The sequence below is a fragment of the Neophocaena asiaeorientalis genome, unplaced genomic scaffold (assembly GCF_003031525.2).
Source record: "Neophocaena asiaeorientalis asiaeorientalis breed wild unplaced genomic scaffold, Neophocaena_asiaeorientalis_V1.1 scaffold106, whole genome shotgun sequence".
Taxonomy (NCBI): Eukaryota; Metazoa; Chordata; class Mammalia; order Artiodactyla; family Phocoenidae; genus Neophocaena; species Neophocaena asiaeorientalis.
Window position 1 is genome coordinate 3,886,615 of NW_020172597.1, and position 19,739 is coordinate 3,906,353.

The window sequence follows — 19,739 nt, forward strand, 5'->3', positions numbered from 1 at the left end:
ATCAGGTGAACATACAATCTTTTCCAAAAGCAGAATGCGCTCTGACAGAGGGGCCGGCAAAGTGCCTGGAAAGACAGAGGAAGTGGGGACAGGTGATCCTCGAACTCCTGAACTGGAGGGGAACTGAAATGAGGAAGGTTTCTTGGAGAAAGTAGTGTCAAATAAGGGCTTCCCCAGCCACCTGGCAACTCTGTGACCTTGGGCAAGTTACTGAACCTCTCTCAGGCTGTCTCTCATCTACCAGCGAGGCTCATGATTGTAGGACTGTACACAGAGCACTTAGCACAGTGACTGGCACACGGGAAGCACTCAATACATGTTAGCTATTGTTATTGTCACTATTATTAACGTATTATTATTACACTATTCAAAGCACTAAAAAAACATTTTTCCTGATTACGAAAACAGGTTGCTTATTGCAGAAACTTTTGAAAATACAGAAAGATTAAAAAAATAACAAAAATCACCAAACCCATGTTCAAGAGATAATCACTGGTAATATTTGGTGTATTTTTCTTAAACACATCTGTACATTTTTTGTTTGTTTGTTTGTTTTGCGGTACGCGGGCCTCTCACCGTTGTGGCCTCTCCCGTTGCAGAGCACAGGCTCCGGACGCGCAGGCTCAGCGACCATGGCTCACGGGCCCAGCCGCTCCGCGGCATGTGGGATCTTCCCGGACCGGGGCACGAACCCGTGTCTCGTGCATAGGCAGGCGGACTCTCAACCACTGCGCCACCAGGGAAGCCCCATCTGTACATTTTTAATGCAAAAAAAAAAACCCAGGATCACACTTGTTCTATTGACTTAAAATATATTGCAATATTTCACCATGCCGTTGATTATTTCTCATGTGTTTTTTTTTTGGCTTCATGGTATTTTTTCATCATATGACTATCATAACATTTAACCAAGTACACGTGACTGTTACAATCTTGTCAAATAATCTGTGCTCACCCATGGTGATTTCTTTAGGATAAATTTCTAGAAATGGAATATTTGGGTCAAAGAGCATACACAGTTTTTAAGGTTTTTGCTACGTATTATCTACTGCCCCAATAGTATGAGGGTACCCATTTTCTTTAACCCTTGCCAACACTAGGTGTTATTGTTAAATATGTAAATAAATAAGTCTCTGCCAATTTGTCAGGTAAAAACACCTCTCTACCGCTGTCATCTGCACGTAGGGGAATTACTGACTGTTTTCTTCTTGAAACACTCTCCTCCCTTGGCTTCCAGGACCCCTGCTTTCCTGCCTCTCCCCTTTCTCCCGACTACTCCGTCCTACATACTTCTTTTTTTAAAAAAAAAAAACTTATTTATTTATTTTATTTTTGGCTGCATTGGGTCTTCGTTGCTGCACGGGGGCTTTCTCTAGTTGTGGTGAGCGGGGTCTACCGTTCGTTGCGGTGCACGGGCTTCTCATTGCAGTGGCTTCTCTTGTTGCAGAGCCCGGGCTCTGGGTGTGCGGGCTTCAGTGGTTGTGGCACGTGGGCTCAGTAGTTGTGGCTCGTGGGCTCTAGAGCACAGGTTCAGTAGTTGTGGCGCACAGGATTAGTTGCTCCCGGATCCTCCGGGACCAGGGCTCGAACCGGTGTCTCCTGCACTGGCAGGCGGATTCTTAACCACTGCGCCACCAGGGAAGTCCCAGGCTCATATTTAAGATTTCAATAAATATCTGTGAATTTACTAGTCTCTGACAAAAGAGTAGCCTCCACCCTTCATGAATCCTTCCACTAAGACTTGCTCACTATCGCGTGGGAGCAACGAACAGAACAAAGCTGTGTTGGAATGTGGGCGTCGGTGTCCAGTAAGGCTTCCTCTCTTGCTGTGTGCCTAGCTTTCTTGCACGCCAACCACAAATGCAAATCCCTGAACTTTCATTACTGAAACCACAAGGTTAAATTCATGATCGCCAAGACCTACTCTATATAGAATATGAAAAAGAGACAGCAATTTAAAAGAGCAGAGGGAGGGGCTTTCCTGGTGGCGCAGTGGTTAAGAATCCGTCTGCCAATGCAGGGGACATGGGTTCGAGCCCTGGCCCAAAAAGATCCCACGTGCCGCGGAGCAACTAAGCCCGGGTGCCACAACTACTGAGCCTGTGCTCTAGAGCCCACGAGCCACAACTACTGAGCCCACGTGTCACAACTACAGAAGCCCGCGCACCTAGAGCCCGTACTCGCAACAAGAGAAACCACCGCGATGAGAAGCCCGTGCAGCCCAGCGAAGAGTAGCCCCTGTTCGCCGCAACTAGAGAAAGCCTGCGCACAGCAACGAAGACCTGACGCAGCCAAAAATAAATTAATTAATTAAATTAAAAAAAAAAAAAAGCAGAGGGAGTAGCTTGGTGGCCTAGTGATTAGGATTCCTGGCTTTCACTGCCATGGCCTGGGTTCAATCCCTGGTCAGAGAACTGAGATCCCGGAAGCTGCGCCAGGCAACCTAAATAAATAAATAATAAAAGAACAGGGACACGTTTCCCATAAGAGATACTACAGGAGTGGAGATTATCCGATGTTATCACCAATACATGTAATCTTTGCATTTTGTGATCTGAGGACCTATCACAGATATGAATACGATCACAGGATCCTGTCCTGAGCTCCTATCTCATGATCATGTCAGGCCCACAGGCTGCCTTGGTGTAGGCGCACTAAAATGCCTCATTAAATGACCAATGAGAGGCCTCAGAGGTGCCTTACTCACCTTCCTGACTGCATCCAGGATGCTGGGAAAATCCAGTTCATCATGCTCCGAAGGTGTGATTACATGGCAAGAATAAACATATAGACATAACGAGACAGTCTTGTCTTCATGGGGAATCTCCAGCCAGTGGGTAATGGACTGTTAATGGACTAAATGCTTCAATTAAAAGTCAGAGATTGTCAGATGAGTTAAGGGAGAAAAAAAAAGCAAGAACACATGATAAGCTGTCTATGAAAGATGTACTATAAATACAAAACACGGGCTGGAAGTAAATGGATGGAAGAAATATATCCTGCAAATAAAAAAGTAAGAAGGCTAGAGGGGCTGTATTAATATCAAGTAGACACTAGACTTCAAGGTAAAGAATGTTAGCAGAGATAATGATAAAAGTGTCACTTCATCAGCATCCATCCTACTGAAACAGGAGGGTATTATGCACCTGAACATGACAGGCTCAGGCTACACTAAATATTGATGAGTATGGTTCCAAAGTGGTTAAAAAGTCCTCACGTTTATTTTGGGAGTCAGTGGAAATGGGTGTCTTTCCACCTGAAATTAAATCCATTTTGTGACCCAAATGACACCAATGGATGATTGGATTGGGGATGGGGGTGGAGGTGGGGGAAACCTCTCGAAGTGAGGTTTACATATCACCAAATCTGAATCAAACCAACTTTGGTAAATTCTTTGTGGCTGATGCAGAACCCTGGCAACAGTTTGTTTAAACACACAGAGCAAGGAGCTGCCTCTCTGACAAGCAGGGATACAGACATTCTGAGACTTCCTTTCTCCCCTAGGAGGGTACCCTGAGCCGAAGGCACATACAGGTGGAGGACCCAACAGCTTTGCCCTCCACGCAGCCCAGATCTCATCCCTCACCTTATGGGCATCTGTGAGGTTCATGATGAGGTTGAGATCCCCGTGCACAGGCTGGTCCTCAAGCCAGCTTCGGCTCCACTTTGTACAACCAGTTGACCACGGCCAGCAAAGTGTCCATAAACTGGCCTGAAAACAGCAGGACCTCCATCAACTTGTGCTGTCTGAGAAAAGCACACAAACCTTCCCAATTCAGGGGATCTCTTTTTTATGAATAGCCCAACTGAAGGGGAATATTGACTGAACCCTATATAGAGAAGGACCTCCATATTGGAGGTTAGAATGGTTAGAAATGCAGTTAAAAGTTATCAAGACGATGGGAATTCCCTGGCGGTCCAGTGGATAGGACTCGGAGCTTTCACTGCAGTGGCCCGGGTTCCATCCCTGCTTGGGGAACTAAGATCCCGCAAGCTGTGCAGCAAGTTATCAAGATGACAACAAACCCACAGACAACAAAAGAAAAAATAGATCAATTGGACTTTTGGACATTAACAAAATTTAAAACTCTTGTGCATCAAAGGACACTATCAATAGAGTAAAGGGATAAAAGGCAACCCACAGAATGTAAGAAAATATTTGCAAATCATATATCTGACAAGGAATTAATATCCAGAATACATAAAGAACTCCTAAAACTCAGCAACAATAAAACAAACAACCAATTTAGAAATGGGCAAGGGACTTAAATAGACATTTTTCCAAAGGAGATGTATAGATGGCCAATAAGCACATGAGAAGATGTTCAACATTACTAATCATTCGGGAAATGAAAATCAAAACCACAATGAGATACCACCTTACATCCATTAGAATGGCTATTATCAAAAAAACAGAAAGTAACAACTGTTGGTGAGGATGTGGAGAAACTGGAACCCTTGTGTATTGCCAGCAAGAATGTTAAATGGTGCAGCCAATGCAGAAGACAGTAAGGAAGTTTCTCAAAAAACTAAACATAGAAATACCATATGATCCAGCAGTTTCACTACTGGATATATATCCCCAAAATCGAAAGTCGTGAGTTGAATAAATATTTGTACACCAATGTTCACGTTATTCACAGTAACCAAAATGTGGAAACAATTCAAATGCCCATCAACAGATGAATAGACAAACTGTGGAGTATACATACAATAGACTATTATTCAGCCTTTAAAGGGAAGGAAATTCTTTTTTTTTTTAAGTGTAACAAAAATAAGTTAATGGTCAGTTTATAGCATTTCTATAGTTTAGTCTCAAAATTATAAAAGGAAAAGGTGAAAATATAGTAAGATAAATACATTAACTGACAGTATATTATATAGATGGTGTGGTCTGGCAATGAGATACACATGTTTAAGTTGTATGATGTTTGAAAACTTTGAATCATGTCAGGGTGTCTCTGTTGAGACAGAGACAGTATTATTATAGTGTAATGTATTATATTACATTATAATAACGATAATGTAAACATTATTGTTTTTAATAGTAATGTTTACATTTTTTTATATCTTTATTGGATTATAATTGCTTTACGATGGTGTGTTAGTTTCTACTTTATAACAAAGTGAATCAGTTATACATATACATATGTTTCCATATCTCTTCCCTCTTGTGTGGGAAGGAAATCCTGACACATGCTACAACATGGACAAACCTTGAAGACCTTATGCTTAATTAAAGCTAGACACAAAAGGACAGATATTATGATTCCACTTATATGAGATATCTAGAGTAGTCAAACTCATAGAGACAGAAAGTAAAATAGTGGTTTCCAGGAGGTGGGGGAGAGGGGAGTTTTTCTGTTTTTTTTAAGTTAATTAACTAATTTATTTATTTATTTATATATTTTTGGCTGCGTTGGGTCTTCATTGCTGCACACAGGCTTTCTCTAGTTGCAGCGAGCAGGAGCTACTCTTTGTTGCAGTGTGTGGGCTTCTCATCACGGTGGCTTCTCTTGTTGCTGAGCACGGGCTCTAGGTGCGTGGGCTTCAGTAGTTGTGGCTCGCAGGCTCAGTAGTTGTGGCTTGTGGGCTCTAGAGCACAGGTTCAGTCGTTGTGGTACACGGGTTTAGTTGCTCCGCGGCATGTGGGGTCTTCCTGGGCCAGGGCTCGAACCCGTGTCCCCTACATTGGCAGGCGGATTCTTAACCACTGTGCCACCAGGGAAGTCCCAGGAGTTATTTCTTTTAATGGGTATGGAGTTTCACTGTGGGATGCTGAAAAAGTTCTGGAGATGGTTGGCAGTGATGGTTGGAAAACATTATGAATACCCTTAATGCCACTGAACTGTACACCTAAAAATGGTTTAAATGGTATCTTTTGGGACTTCCTTGGTGGCGCAGTGGTTGGGAATCCGTCTGCCAATGCAGGGGACACGGGTTCGAGCCCTGGCCCAGGAAGACCCCACATGCCGCGGAGCAACTAAACCCGTGTACCACAACGACTGAACCTGTGCTCTAGAGCCCACGAGCCACAACTACTGAACCTGCGAGCCACAACTACTGAAGCCCATGCACCACAACTACTGAAGCCTGTGCACCTAGGGCCCGTGCTTCGCAACAAGAGAAGCCACAGAGATGAGAAGCCTGCGCACCGCAACGAAGAGTAGCCCCCACTCGCCGCAACTAGGGAAAGCCTGTGTGCAGCAACGAAGACCCAACGCAGCCAAAAATAAATAAATAAACAAACTTTAAACAAAAAAGCAACCCCCAAAAAAATTTAAAAAAAAAGATATCCAGTCCACTGAACCTTCCAATTTCTCCCTATCCATCAACTCTTATCTGCCTTTTATTTTGCTCTTTACCCAACTTAAGTTTCACGTTCCACTGTTTTTTTCGGACTCACGTTCTATTGTTTTAATCACTTCCTGCAAACATCCTGAACACAATTGCCCTCAGTACTTACCTAACAAAACTCCAAACTCTAGATGAACGTAACTGCCCATCTCCTTTGTGCCTGCATCCAGGCTGCTCAGTACTGCTGAAGAACACAAACAACTGGCCATATAAGTGACACTGTAAACTCATAGTCACCAGCCTCAAGGCTGCTAAACACTTCTATTATGTTTTGTTGCTTAGATACACTGTTCTCAGACTTCTGTCTTCCCTTCTACCCTGCTCATGCTCAGCAGATGACCTAATGTTCTACTTGACAGAGAAAATAGAAGCTATCATACAGCTGCCTTCTCCTCCCTTCCTTCCCTCCTATCCAAGGACTCCTTTTGTGCACAGAATTCCATCCTCCAGATTGCTGGGAACTTTGCACTATTCTTTGGAGGGAAGTGATATAGTGTGAAGGGAGAAGAATTAGGAGAGAGCTGCAGAGGTGCTTGTTTTAAGATGCAAATCTGGGGCTTCCCTGGTGGCTCAGCGGTTGAGAATCTGCCTGCCAATGCAGGGGACATGGGCTCGAGCCCTGATCTGGGAAGATCCCACATGCCATGGAGCAACTGGGCCCGTGAGCCACAACTACTGAGCCTGCACGTCTGGAGCCTGTGCTCCGCAACGAGAGAGGCCGCGATAGTGAAAGGCCCGTGCACCGCGATGAAGAGTGGCTCCCGCTTGCCGCAACTAGAGAAAGCCCTCACACAGAAACGACGACCCAACACAGCCAAAAATAAATTAATTAATTAAAAAAATATACTTTATAAAATGCAAATCTGGGTATGTTCATTCCCAACAGGTAACCCTACAGCACCTTCCTATTGCTCTCAGGATTTAAAAAAAATGCTTGACATGGCTCTCATCGATACATAGTTCACAAGAAAAGAGATGCAAGCAACCTTTAAATATATTGAAATATGCCAACTTCACTCATAATAAGAAAAGTACAAATTTAAATTACATTGAGCTAAAATTTCTCACCTATCAAAAGAACAAAAAAATCAAAAAGTTTATCAACACAGGCATGATGAGGCTGTGAGGAAATAGGTACTTGTACATTCCTGATGGGAGTACAAAAATAGTACGATCTCTACAGAGGGCAATTTGACAGTATCTATCAAAATTTCAAACACATTTACACTTAGACCCAGCAATCCCTCTTCTGAGAATTGATTTTATAGACATATCTCTGCACCGAGAAATGACATATGTAAAAAGGTGATATTCAACATATTTAACAAGTGGATATGATCATTAAAATGTATACATGTATGTGTCTATATATGTATAACAATAATTTAAAAATAGTCCCTCTTATTGTCTAATTTATTTAAGCTATATCTTATATAACTGTCTAACAAGTGATACAAATTGTAGGTGCTAACCTGTTCATCAAATTCTTCAATGATTTCCAAATCATATATTGGTTTTTAGAAGTTGCGGGCGTATTGTTTGTATAATGCAGCTGTCACTAGCTAAGTGATATTCTTGTCTGAGCCATGATTTGACATTAAACTCTTCTAACGCTTTCTCCGCTAAATTGATCATCTGTAGGTGACGTGTCCTCTCAATCAATAGAGAATTTATTCTTAAAAGCAGTCATGGGCTTCCCTGGTGGCGCAGTGGTTGGGAGTCCGCCTGCTGATGCAGGGGACGTGGGTTCGTGCCCCGGTCCGGGAAGATCCCGCATGCCGCGGAGCGGCTGGGCCCATGAGCCATGGCGGCTGGGCCTGCGCGTCCGGAGCCTGTGCTCCGCAGTGGGAGAGGCCACAGTAGTGAGAGGCCCGCGTACCGCAAAAAAAAAAAAGCAGTCATATTATTCATAGGGCTGAAATTTTCTTCTGTTATAATTGCTCTTAGTTCTTCTGAAGTAACAGCAATTATATTCAAAGTCCTTCTAACAATTATAATACTGTGTGAGATTATTAAAAAAGGTTTCAGGGTTGTTGACTGGAGTCGGTAACATGAAAAGTCTTACATTTGTATATCAAATCATTGAAATTGTATAGAAAAATATATATACAGTGAATGAAATTGAGCGTCCCTTTAGAAATTTTACTACTGATATTCTCCAGTTTAGATGTGTGAGATTTGTATGTATCATACAGTATCTCTATTACCAATCAAATGATGAAGGTCATTAATTTGAATGTCATATTTAAATAGTTGGCTTAAGGTTGTTGATCGTTATTTACCTTCAACTCACATAACTTTGCAAGCATCCTTTGACCAAGTTTCAGGATTCAATAAGAAGTTAGGAGAATTTAAAGTTCATTGTATATTTTACTTCTGTTCAAATAACCACTTTGGCTTGCTACAACGAAACGTGCTGGGCCCTTGGCCCTGAGTTCCTCAGCTATGCTGCAACCCACTGCCTGTATAGGTTCCAAACTGGCCCCACTATATCACCACAAAGGTCTTGGAGGCATATGTTTGTACGTGGGGGAGAGTGAGCCATTAAAGTCTTTCCATTAAGGATGGGTTTGCTTTCTGGCTTCCCTATCATCCTCTGTAGTTATTGACAATTGCCCTCCCCTTGGGTCACATTCCTTTTGTTGGGTCCCTGGATAAAGAGGATAGTTCTAGGAACCGGGAGCATACACTGACTCCTGGTTCTATATAAGCAGTATGAGTCTTGTACCTTGTCAGAGACCATGCTCCAAAGACCATAATCAAAGACCCACCGGGAATTTCCTGGCAGTCCAGTGGTTAGGACTCCACACTTCCACTGCAGGGGGGCTAGGATCCCACAAGCCGCATGGCGTAGCCAAAAAAAAAAAAAAAAATCAAAGACCCACCTTTTACTTTAGCCACCAAGTCACAGAGATGACACAAGTCCCAGGTCAACAGATCAGTCTAAGCTCTCTTGTGTGGTTGCAATGGGTACGATTGTATGCATGTATGGTTGTCCACACCTCCTGTTAGATTTGAATTAATGCCATAGTTTAAGCGGAACAATCCACCTACAGCACAAGAAAGGAAGCTCAAAGATTATCTGAAACAACCCCTACCGATCCCTCTGGGACTTACTCATTTGGCTGAGTCAGGGATGCTGGGGTGCACGAATGAGGTCACTCCTGCAGCCTGGCCTCGCCCTGCTGATTGGGATTCTGCTGATGGTGTCTAACCCGAGTTTCTGATAGGATGGCCTATTCATGCGAAGATTTGAACCCATTTAAAAATGTGTAGGGCTGAGGGGTTGGATTGTTGAGAAAGGCAGCCACCATGGGCCCTGAGAGCCCCTGTCTATCCTTGCTGGGCTAAACCAAACTACCTGACACTGAGCAGTCTCTGCAGCTTTTCACAAAGATGATGGGACAGGTCAAGGAGACCACAGGAGACTGATGTACCCATTCACTCTCCGGAGGATGAGACTGGTTTGCTTCTCGCTTCAAAATGTTCTGGGCCCTTGCAGCCACTGTGGAAAATAGCACGGAGGCTTCTCAAAAAACTAAAAATAGAACTACCATATGAGCCCGCAATTCAATCCTGGGTATATATCTGAAGATAAACAAAAACACGAATTTGAAAAGATACATGCACCCCAATGTTATAGCAGCATTATTTACAATTGCCTAGATATGGAAACAACCTAAGTGTCCATCAACAGAGCAATGGATAAAGAAGATGTGGTACATATATACAATGGAATACTACTCAGCCATTAAAAAGAACAGAATTTTGCCATTTATAGCAACATGGATGAACTTGGAGGACATTATGCTAAGTGAAATAAGTCAGACAGAGGAAGACAAATACTGGGGGACTTCCCTGGCAGTCCAGTGGTTAGGGCTCCGTGCTTCCATTGCAGGGGGCGTGGGTTCGATGCCTGGTCAGAGAAGTAAGATCTACATGGCGTGGCCAAAAAAAAAAAAAAAAAAAAAGAGAGAGGCAAATACTGTATGTTATCACTTATATGTGGAATCTAAAAAATACAACAAACTAGTGAATATAACAAGACTCACAGATACAGAGAACAAACTAGTGATTACCAGTCGGGAGAGGGGTGAGGAGAGGGGCAAGATAGGGATTGGGGATTAAAGTATATAACTATTAGGTATAAAATAAGCTACAAGGATATATTGTACAAAATGGGGAATATAGCCAATGTTTTATAATAACTATAAATGGAGCATAACCTTTAAAAATTGAGAATCACTATATTGTACACCTGTAACTTATATAATATTGTACAACAACTACACTTCAATTAAAAAAAAAAAAAAAAAGCTCGAGGGACTTCCCTGGCAGTCCGGTGGTTAAGACTTCACCTTCCAGTGCAGGGGTCGCTGGTTCAATCCCTGGTCAGGGAGCTAGGATCCCACATGCCTTGCAGCCAAAAAAACAAAACATAAAACAGAAGCAATATTGTAACAAATTCAATAAAGACTTTAGAAATGGTCCACATCAAAAAAATCTTAAAAAAAAGGCTGGGCCCTTGGCTCTGGTTTCCTCCAGTGTAGCTGTGGCACAATCCATATTTCGTGTGCAGCCTCTATCCGGTGCATCACGTCACCCACGTGGGACTTGGAGGCAAGGGAACGGGCACCATTATACTGATAGTCCTGCCATTGCTGTGCTATGAGTAATAGGTCGCCTTGCTCAGCCTCTGTGGAGTTGTGGCAGCGTTGTTACCTGCCGTCCTCTATGAGGTTAGAGTTCTTCCCTGACGGTCTTTTACTCTCTGTTTTGTATTTCCCATCCCTTTGTCTCTCTGTGCCTGATTCTGGGTACTTTTTTCTGACCAGTCTTCTAGCTCACTAACTGTCATCCACTGAGTTTTTACTTTGAGTCATTGTATCTTTCAACTTGATTCTCTGTATTCATTTCTTAGGGCTGCAGGAACAGAGGTCCACAAACTGGGTGGCTTAAAACAACAGCAATGAATTCGCTCATAGTTCTAGAGGCTAAAAGTCTGAAATCAAGGTGTCAGCAGGGTTGGTTCCTTCTGGAGGCTCTGGGGGAGAATCTGGTCCACACCTCCATTCAGGTCATTGCCGGCTATCCTTGGTGTTCCTTGCCTTGTGGCTGCATCACTCCTATCTCTGCCTCCATCATCACATGGATTCTCTCCCTGTGTGTTTTCACATCATCTTTTTGTAAGGACACCAGTCATCTTGGATTAGGGACCCGTCCTACTCCTGTACGACCTCATCTAAACTTCTAATTACATCTACACTGACCCTATTTCCAAATCAGGTCACATTCTGAGGTATTGGGGGTTAGGACTTCAACACATCTTTTGGGGGGGACACAATGCAACCCATATCACTTTCCTTATTGTTTTGTCTAGTTTCCAGTTCTCTGCTGAAATTCAAGCTTGCCTTTTATATCTTTGAATGTAGGAAGTTATTTAAAGGTCTGTCTATAGCTCCAATATCTGAAGCCTCTGAGAGTCAGTTTTTCTTATCTCTTGTTCTACTGGTCTTGTTCATGTTAACTCCTCATGTGCTTGTTGTGTGTTTGTGTGTTCACACATGCATGTGCTGGACAGTCACTGTATTTGGAAAATTCCTTGTAGGAATTTCAGGCTGAGGGTAGTATTAGCTTCCTCCAGAGAGTAAGTTCAGAGAGGACTTACTTTTTTGTTTTTGCCCAGCACCTGGAGAAATTTGCAATCCGGGATCGCCTTAGTACAATTTCAGGGATTGTGATGGTACAGAGTGGAGGTAAATTTTTTTTTTTTTTTTTTTTTTTTGGCTGCTCCCTGTGACATGCGGAATCTTAGTTCCCTGACCAGGAATCGAACCCGGGCCCCCTGCATTGGGAGCATGGAGTCTTACCCACTGGACCGCCAGGGAAGTCCCTGAGGTGCATTCTTTATGAATATCTATCTACTTCCCATTTGTCCTTACATACGCCCAGAGGTTAGCCTTTTAGTGTCCTAACTCAAAGGGAGGGGCGTTCACCACGGAGCCCTCCTTGATGGTCCTTGACTCCAAATCCTGTCCCTCTTACCCTGCAAATATGTGGGAGTACTACTCAGCTTCTAAGCCTCCCCCTCAGGGGAAAAGCAGCCCCAAACGTAAGCTCACCTCCCTGAGCCTCTACACTCCCAAGAGTCTTGGCCCAGTCTTGGTAACTCTTCACTAACTTATTATCACTCCACTGCCTTTGTGCTAGTTATTGATTGCCAAATAACGAATAATTGCTAAACTTAGCAGCTTAAAATAATAAACATTTATTATCTTACACAGGTTCTGAGAGTCAGGATCCAGGATTGGCTTAGCTGAGTGGCTCTGGCTCAGGGTTTCTCATGAGGTTGCAGTAAAGCTGGTAGCCAGGGCTGCAGTCATCTGAAAGCTTGACTGGGGCTGGAGGACCCACTTCCAAATGGTGCACTCACACCTGGTGAGATGGTGCTGGTTGTTGACAGGAAGCCTCAGTTTCTTCACCTCGTAGACCTCTCCCTAGGGATGCTTGAGTGACCTCATAACATGGCAGTCGACTTCTCCCAGAGTGAGAGCAGGAGGAGACCGCAATCTCTTTAATGGCCCAGCTGTTCACGGTCACTTACACTCTATTTTATTCATTAGAAACAAGCCACAAAGTCCAATCCACACTCAAAGGAGGGGGAATTGGGCTCTACCTCTTGAAAAGAGGCATGTCATCAATAATTGGACACATTTTAAACCCATTCACTTGTTAAGTAGAATGATTTTTAAATGATTCTACTTTGTCCAACTTTTGTCCAACTTTTCTATTCCTCAAAAAGAGGATTGATTAGAATTACCCCATCCATAATAACCTGAAGCACAAGACTATCAATTTGCTTTTTATTCTAGAAATGCAAATTATCTGTCTCATTTTGTTCTGATTCTTGCATGTTAATAAATACTCTAGGCTCTTCAGATTTGGACACAGCAATAAACGATATCCCAGGCTGTGATGGATTATTATTGTTCTTTCTTCTTTCTTCTTTCTCCCTGGAAAGGAAGATTCACATTTAAAATATTTAAAAGAGGGACTTTCCTGGTGATGCAGTGGTTAAGAATCCACCTGCCAATGCAGGAGACACAAGTTCGAGCCCTGGTCCGGGAAGATCACACATGCTGTGGAGTAATAAGCCCATGTGCCACAACTACTGAGCCTGAGTGCCGCAACTACTGAAGCCCGCATGCCGCAAGTACTGAAGCCCGTGCAGCTAGAGCCTGTGCTCCACAACAAGAGAAGCCACCACAGTGAGAAGCCCACGCACCGCGACTAAGAGTAGCCCCTGCTTGATACAACTAGAGAAAGCCTGTACGCAGCAATGAAGACCCAATGCAACCAAAAAATAAATTAATTAATTAATTTAAAAAAATATTTAAAAGAAATGTTAAGAAACATCCAACATTTCTTGTCTCTTCATTTTTGTGTTTGTTTTTAAAATTTTACTATAAATCTTAAATTTACAAATATCAAAGCAGTGCATTCATCCTACTGAACAAGAATGAAAATGAACCAGTAGAAGCTCAGTGAAAACTAAAATATTTACAAGCAGTAGCAGCTAGATAATTAGAAGAGAATGATAAACCGGTGATGGTTCTAAAATACAGAGTGTTCTGTAAAGGCTTCTCAATACATCAACACAGTCACCCTGCAGCATGGGCTATAGTCCCAACTGGTCCTGGCATTTTTTTTTTTTCTTTAAATTTTTATTAATTAATTAATTTATTTTTGGCTGCATTAGGTCTTCATTGCTGCACGTGGGCTTTCTCTAGTTGTGGTGAGCAGGGGCTATTCTATGTTGCTGTACGTGGGCTTCTCATTGAGGTGGCTTCTCTTGTTGCGGAGCACGGGCTCTAGGCACGCAGGCTTCAGTAGTTGTGGCATGCCGGCTCAGTAGTTGTGGCTCACGGGCTCTAGAGCACAGGCTCAGCAGTTGTGGCACACAGGCTTAGTTGCTCCACGGCATGTGGGATCTTCCCGGACCAGGGATTGACAGGCAGATTCTTAACCACTGTGCCACCAGGGAAATCCCAGTCCTGACATTTCTAATTGTCCGGAAGGCCCACTGGGCGAGTCCTGACATCCTACAACCATAGCTTGAACTAAAGAGTTATAGCAGAATTGTATTAAGTTATTGATTGTTACGGCTACAATTGTACTATTTACCAAACACTACAAAAGTATTTCAATATTTTAACAGCTGGTATAACCTTGCCCATGATACTCTTGCTTAATTATCAGCCCTGGGTAGGCAAGTTTATTCACTGCAGTACTGTTTGTGATAGCAAAAGTCTGGAAACAACCCAAGTGTAATTAAGGAAGGAGCTAGCTAATAAACTCTGCTACATCCCATCATGTACTAGAAAGCTCATAGAAGAAAGCTCTCTATGGACTAATTAAACTACAAAACACCTTTTCAAGTGAAAAAGGTAAGATACAGAGCATGGTATGCCCTCCTTTGAGTGAAACAGGGGTGTGAATGAATAAGAATGCGTATTTCTATTTGGTTGTATTTATTCACCTGAAAAGGATACATAAGAAACTAATAAAGTGGATTACTTACAGGGCATGGATGAGGTAAGTGAAGGAACGCAGATAGAGGTAGCAGGAAAGCCTTGTAAAGTGTATCGTTCTATATGTTGCTTCTTGGATGTTGTGAATATGTTACTTAACCAAAATATTAAATAGAATAAAAATGTGTTGAATTAATGAATGTTCCATATGACCCTAAGGAACTTCTTTTCCCTAATCAAAATCTCAGTTTCCCCACGTGGCCTGGAGGACCACTGAGGGCCTTCCCATCCCTGGTTCCCCTACTTTGCGTACAGGCTCTAGGACTCTGGTCTACTGCTCTGGCCCCAGGCCTGATAGAGGGTCAGAAGGGGTCTGCCTCATGTCAGGTGCCTCCCTCCTCTTAAGTCAGGCTCAGGGTTGTCAGCGCTTCAGTCCCAGTGCTGCTGCCTGGGGCCACTGAGCCAGAGAGACAGTTCTCCATTTGGTCCTCCAGTGGGATGGGGCCAGCAGGATCACACGGAGGGACCAACCAAGCTCTGTGCTTTACCTAGAAGCCGAGTCTGTGCTCACCTGCTCAGATGGTGCCCCTGCTGGGGTTGAGGGCCGTGGTGGAGTCTTGGAGCTCTCACCACATCGCATGCCTCTGTCCCCTCCCTGCCCACAAATGTGACTCCCTACTGCACTGATGTTGGAACCCTCCTTCCCAACTGTAGGCACCTGGCTTCTGTCTGGTGGCCACTGTGGGCTACGTGCTTCTGTATACTACCTCTTTGCATCCTCACAGCAGTTCAGTTTGGCAGATAAGGAAACTGAGACCTAGAGAGGGTTCGGGGCTACAGCAGAGGTGGGGAAGGGGGAAGCAAAGACAGTTGAAGTAACCTTTCAATGAACTCACTTAAGTGAAGGGATGCTGGGAGCTGGGTGTGGTCAGAAGACAGGGAGCAGAAAGGTACAGGGTGACTGAGGCTGCAGAGGCAGGCGGGGTCCCAAAGGGCTTGGCTGAGGGACTTGGACAGCCGTCCAAGATGGGGCATTGGCAGATGGAGCAGGGTTGAGGATTTTGGAGAAATCCAGATCATGAGGTCCGGTCTAAGAGGTACAGGGGATACAAGAGGAACCAGAACCAGCAGGGCTTGGTGACTGGTAGGACGTGGAGGTGGAGGAGAAGAAGGGGTAATGATAATGATGGGAAGGTATTGGGCACATCCTGTGTGTGACCCAGTAGCAAGTGTTTTATATTCACTGTTATACTTAATCCTCACAACATCCTGATGATGTTGGTGCTACTATTATCCCCATTTAACAGATGGGGACTGGGGCTCCAAGGGATAGGATCCTTGGTGGAGGACACATAGCTAGCGCCCAAGTCCTTGGGAGTTACTGTTTTCTGGCGGCCACTTCGCCCGGGTGCTAGGCTGCTAATGTCCACCAGGGGGCAGAGAGAAGCCAGGCATTCAGACTCAGGCTCCAAGTTTGCCTGAACTTCCTCTTGGCCTTTCTTTGTGGTGAGAGATCTTGGTGATCAGGGATCTGACCTCTGTTTCTCACTTTACAATAGGATAAACCAAGGCCAGGGAGGTATAGTGACCGACCCAGGTGGCATAGCCGATCAGAAGCAGAAGTGGGACCAGAGCCCAGGACTCCAGCCTCCCAGCAGCTATGACCTTGGCCCTAGACTCAGGTGACACTCAGCACCTGGTGGGGAGACGGGGTGGGCATGGATTCTGGACTGTGATCGGGGCTCCTCCCCTAGCTGTGAACTCCACAGACACCCGTGGCCCCATGCACAACCCACACTGCCCTACACACAGAAGGGATCCAGCTGCATCTCCTGAACAAGGCTCATCCTCACTAAGTCATTACCCAGCTCTTTGTAAAATGGGGAGAGCGCCTAGCTCACAGCACTGCTGTGAGGATTCATGCAAAGCACTAACGCAGAGGAAGTTCTCGAGAAGTGGTGGCTATATTATTGTTGCTGTTGCTGTTTTTATTATTAATAGGAAGTTGTCCAGCAGCCAAGGGAGATGGGCATCATTTAGGCCCATTCTGTAGAAAAGGAGGTGAGGCTCAGGGAGTCCCACGGCAGCAAGGGGCGGGGTCCTGGCACCCTGGGCCTGGGCAGCCACACCTGCCCCAGGAGGTGCCTCTTCCTCTGGATGATCCTTTCACTCATTCATTTGTGCAGGACTCACCCCGAGCTGGCCCTGTCGTGGGTACAGGGTGCCATGCCCTGGGCCCTGTGGTGAATGATGGGGACTGAAATGAGCAGAAACACGCTTGCAGGCCCTGAGCCTATGGGCTCCCTGGTCTGGGCACTGAGCAGTGAGCCCAAGGGCCAGAAAGCCAGGCCTGAGTGTGCCGGCTCCATGCCCCCCGTGCCTGATCTTCCACACAGACTGACACATTGCAGGTCAGAGCATCTCCTGGGTAGCATTCTGCCCCCAGAAGAGCCTCGAGGCTACCAGCAGAGCTGGGAGCTCCTCATTCAGGGGCTACTCCGGGGCCAGGGAGTGCTGCCTGGGAAGAAGTCTCCTCCCAACGGTGTTGGGGGCTTTTTCTAAGAGACCCCTCCTGAGTCCTTGCCCTGCTGTCTGGAGTTGGTTTGGGCCAGTGAAGAGGGACCACCTCTGAAATGGCCTCCTTTTGTCCAGCCCGGGGAATATCCAGGTCAGGGGGACAGGGTTTGGCCTGGGAATCAGGGGCCCAGGGTCATGGTTCGGGGATTATCCTCCCAGGCATCGTTGCTCCTGCATAAGACAACACAGCCTGGATCTGCGCACGCTCACATAAATGAGAAGCAGGCGGGGGTTGAAGGCCAGCTCCGCGCCCTGCTCCGCTTAGCACAGCTGGGGGCCCTGGAGGGAGGCTGCGTCCACCTGGAGTAAAGAACTTCCTTTCCCGAATCATCATTAAGCACCACACGGGCTGGCAGTGGCCCTGATGTCAGGGGTCACTAGAGCACGGTGGTGGGGTAAGCCTTGATGTCGGCCAGGGCTGGGAGCTGGGCCTGGGCCCTGTTTGAATGAAAGAGCTGCAGTGTGGTGGTCTCTTGCCCAGATTTGTGCTCCCGAAGTTTTGCTCACAAGAAGGAAGGAAGGAAGGAGAAGGAACAGGCTGGCCACCCCCTCAGGAGGCTGCACCTCCCCTTTGAGGAGCTTCTAGTGCGTTGCTCAAGATATGTCTAACACAGGGGCTTCCCTGGTGGCGCAGTGGTTGGGGGTCCGCCTGCCGATGCAGGGGACGCGGGTTCGTGCCCCGGTCCGGGAAGATCCCACATGCCGCGGAGCGGCTGGGCCCGTGAGCCATGGCCGCTGAGCCTGCGCGTCCGGAGCCTGTGCTCCGCAATGGGAGAGGCCACAGCAGTGAGAGGCCCGCGTACCGCAAAAAAAAAAAAAAAAAAGATGTCTAACACGAACCATACCACTGCCCTCGGGGGTCCAGAGTCTTTTCCACTTTTCACTCTCCTGGGCCCCTAGTCCAGACTTACTCTCCCAGATGCCTGGTGGCATGTCCAAATCCCTCTGCAGGGCCATTGGTTCTTTACCACAGACTCACGTCTGTCCGGTCTGCTCCTCTGAGCAGCCATGGCTGTTGAGACGGACCTCCTGGCTGGGAGGAATGCCAGGCCCTAGAGCCGTGAAGCCACCTGCCCTGTGAAGACACCTTGAGGGGGGTGGGGGATGGCAGTAACAGGAGATCCAGGCAGCCCAGCAGAGCCCCTGGTTGGGAATGGAGTGAGATGAAGGCCTCCCTCTGGGACGCCCATCCCAGACAGTCAGGCAGGCGTTCCAGGCTGTGCATCGAGGCCTCCCCGTGGCCTCCTGAGGCCGTGTAAGGACCCGACCTGGCCTGGCCCGGAGGTCAGATTCCTCAGCCGAGGCGCTGCAGGCACAGGAGAGGCGGCCAGTGGAGGCGGGAGGACTCCTTTGTTCCAGGTATTTTCTCAACGGCGGGGCCGGGCTGCCTGCCAGGTGCCAGGGCGCGGCTCTGGCCCCCCTCGCGCACAAGCAGCTTTGCCGCCAAGCTCTGCGCCCAGCCCAGCAGCTCCTTCCCGCGCTTCCTCTGCCAGTCCCGGCAAAGCAAGAGGCAGGACCCGGGGTTGGGGGAGGGCGGACAGAGCGGGCCCCCCAGCCTCCTGTCAGGACTCACTCAGGGCTCCTCATGGTGTTCGGCATTGAGAACTACTTTCTTCCGGGAGAATGGGTTAAAGATGTATAAAAATACAAACTTCGGCTCAAGAAAATATGATAAAACTGCAACGTTGGGCATGGGCTCTGTCTAGATGTGAATCCCAGCTCCATCACCTCGTAGCTGTGTGACCATGGCAGGTTACTTACCCTCTCTGTACCTCAGTTTCCTCATCTGAAAATGAGGGATGATAGTTGTACCTACCTCGGGGGAATGTTGAGGATCTAACAAGCTATTACATGTAAAGCTCTCAGAACAAAGTCTGGGGCAGGGTAGGAGTTGTAGAAGTGTTTGCTGAGAGTGTGATGGTGACATCAGTGAGGTTAACGTTAGCCCAGACTCTTGACTGCACAAAACAAAAACTGCTCCAGCAAGTTGAGTAAAAGAGGAATTTAATACAAGTCTTCTGCGGTGTCACACGGAACCCAAGGGTAGGGGGCAATCAGACCTCAAGGGAATGAGGATTCTGATTAAAACCATGGAGCAGACAGCAAGCTTCTCTCTCTCCCTGGGCCTCACTGTCCTAAACACATGGCCAAATGTGACCCGCTCTTGGTTCTCAGGGCAGGTGAGCAGCAGAAATGGACTGGCATCTCTGAATCCCAACAGCAAAATCAGGGGAGGGAGAACCCTCCCTGGGTTCTGCACGAAGAGCCCATCAG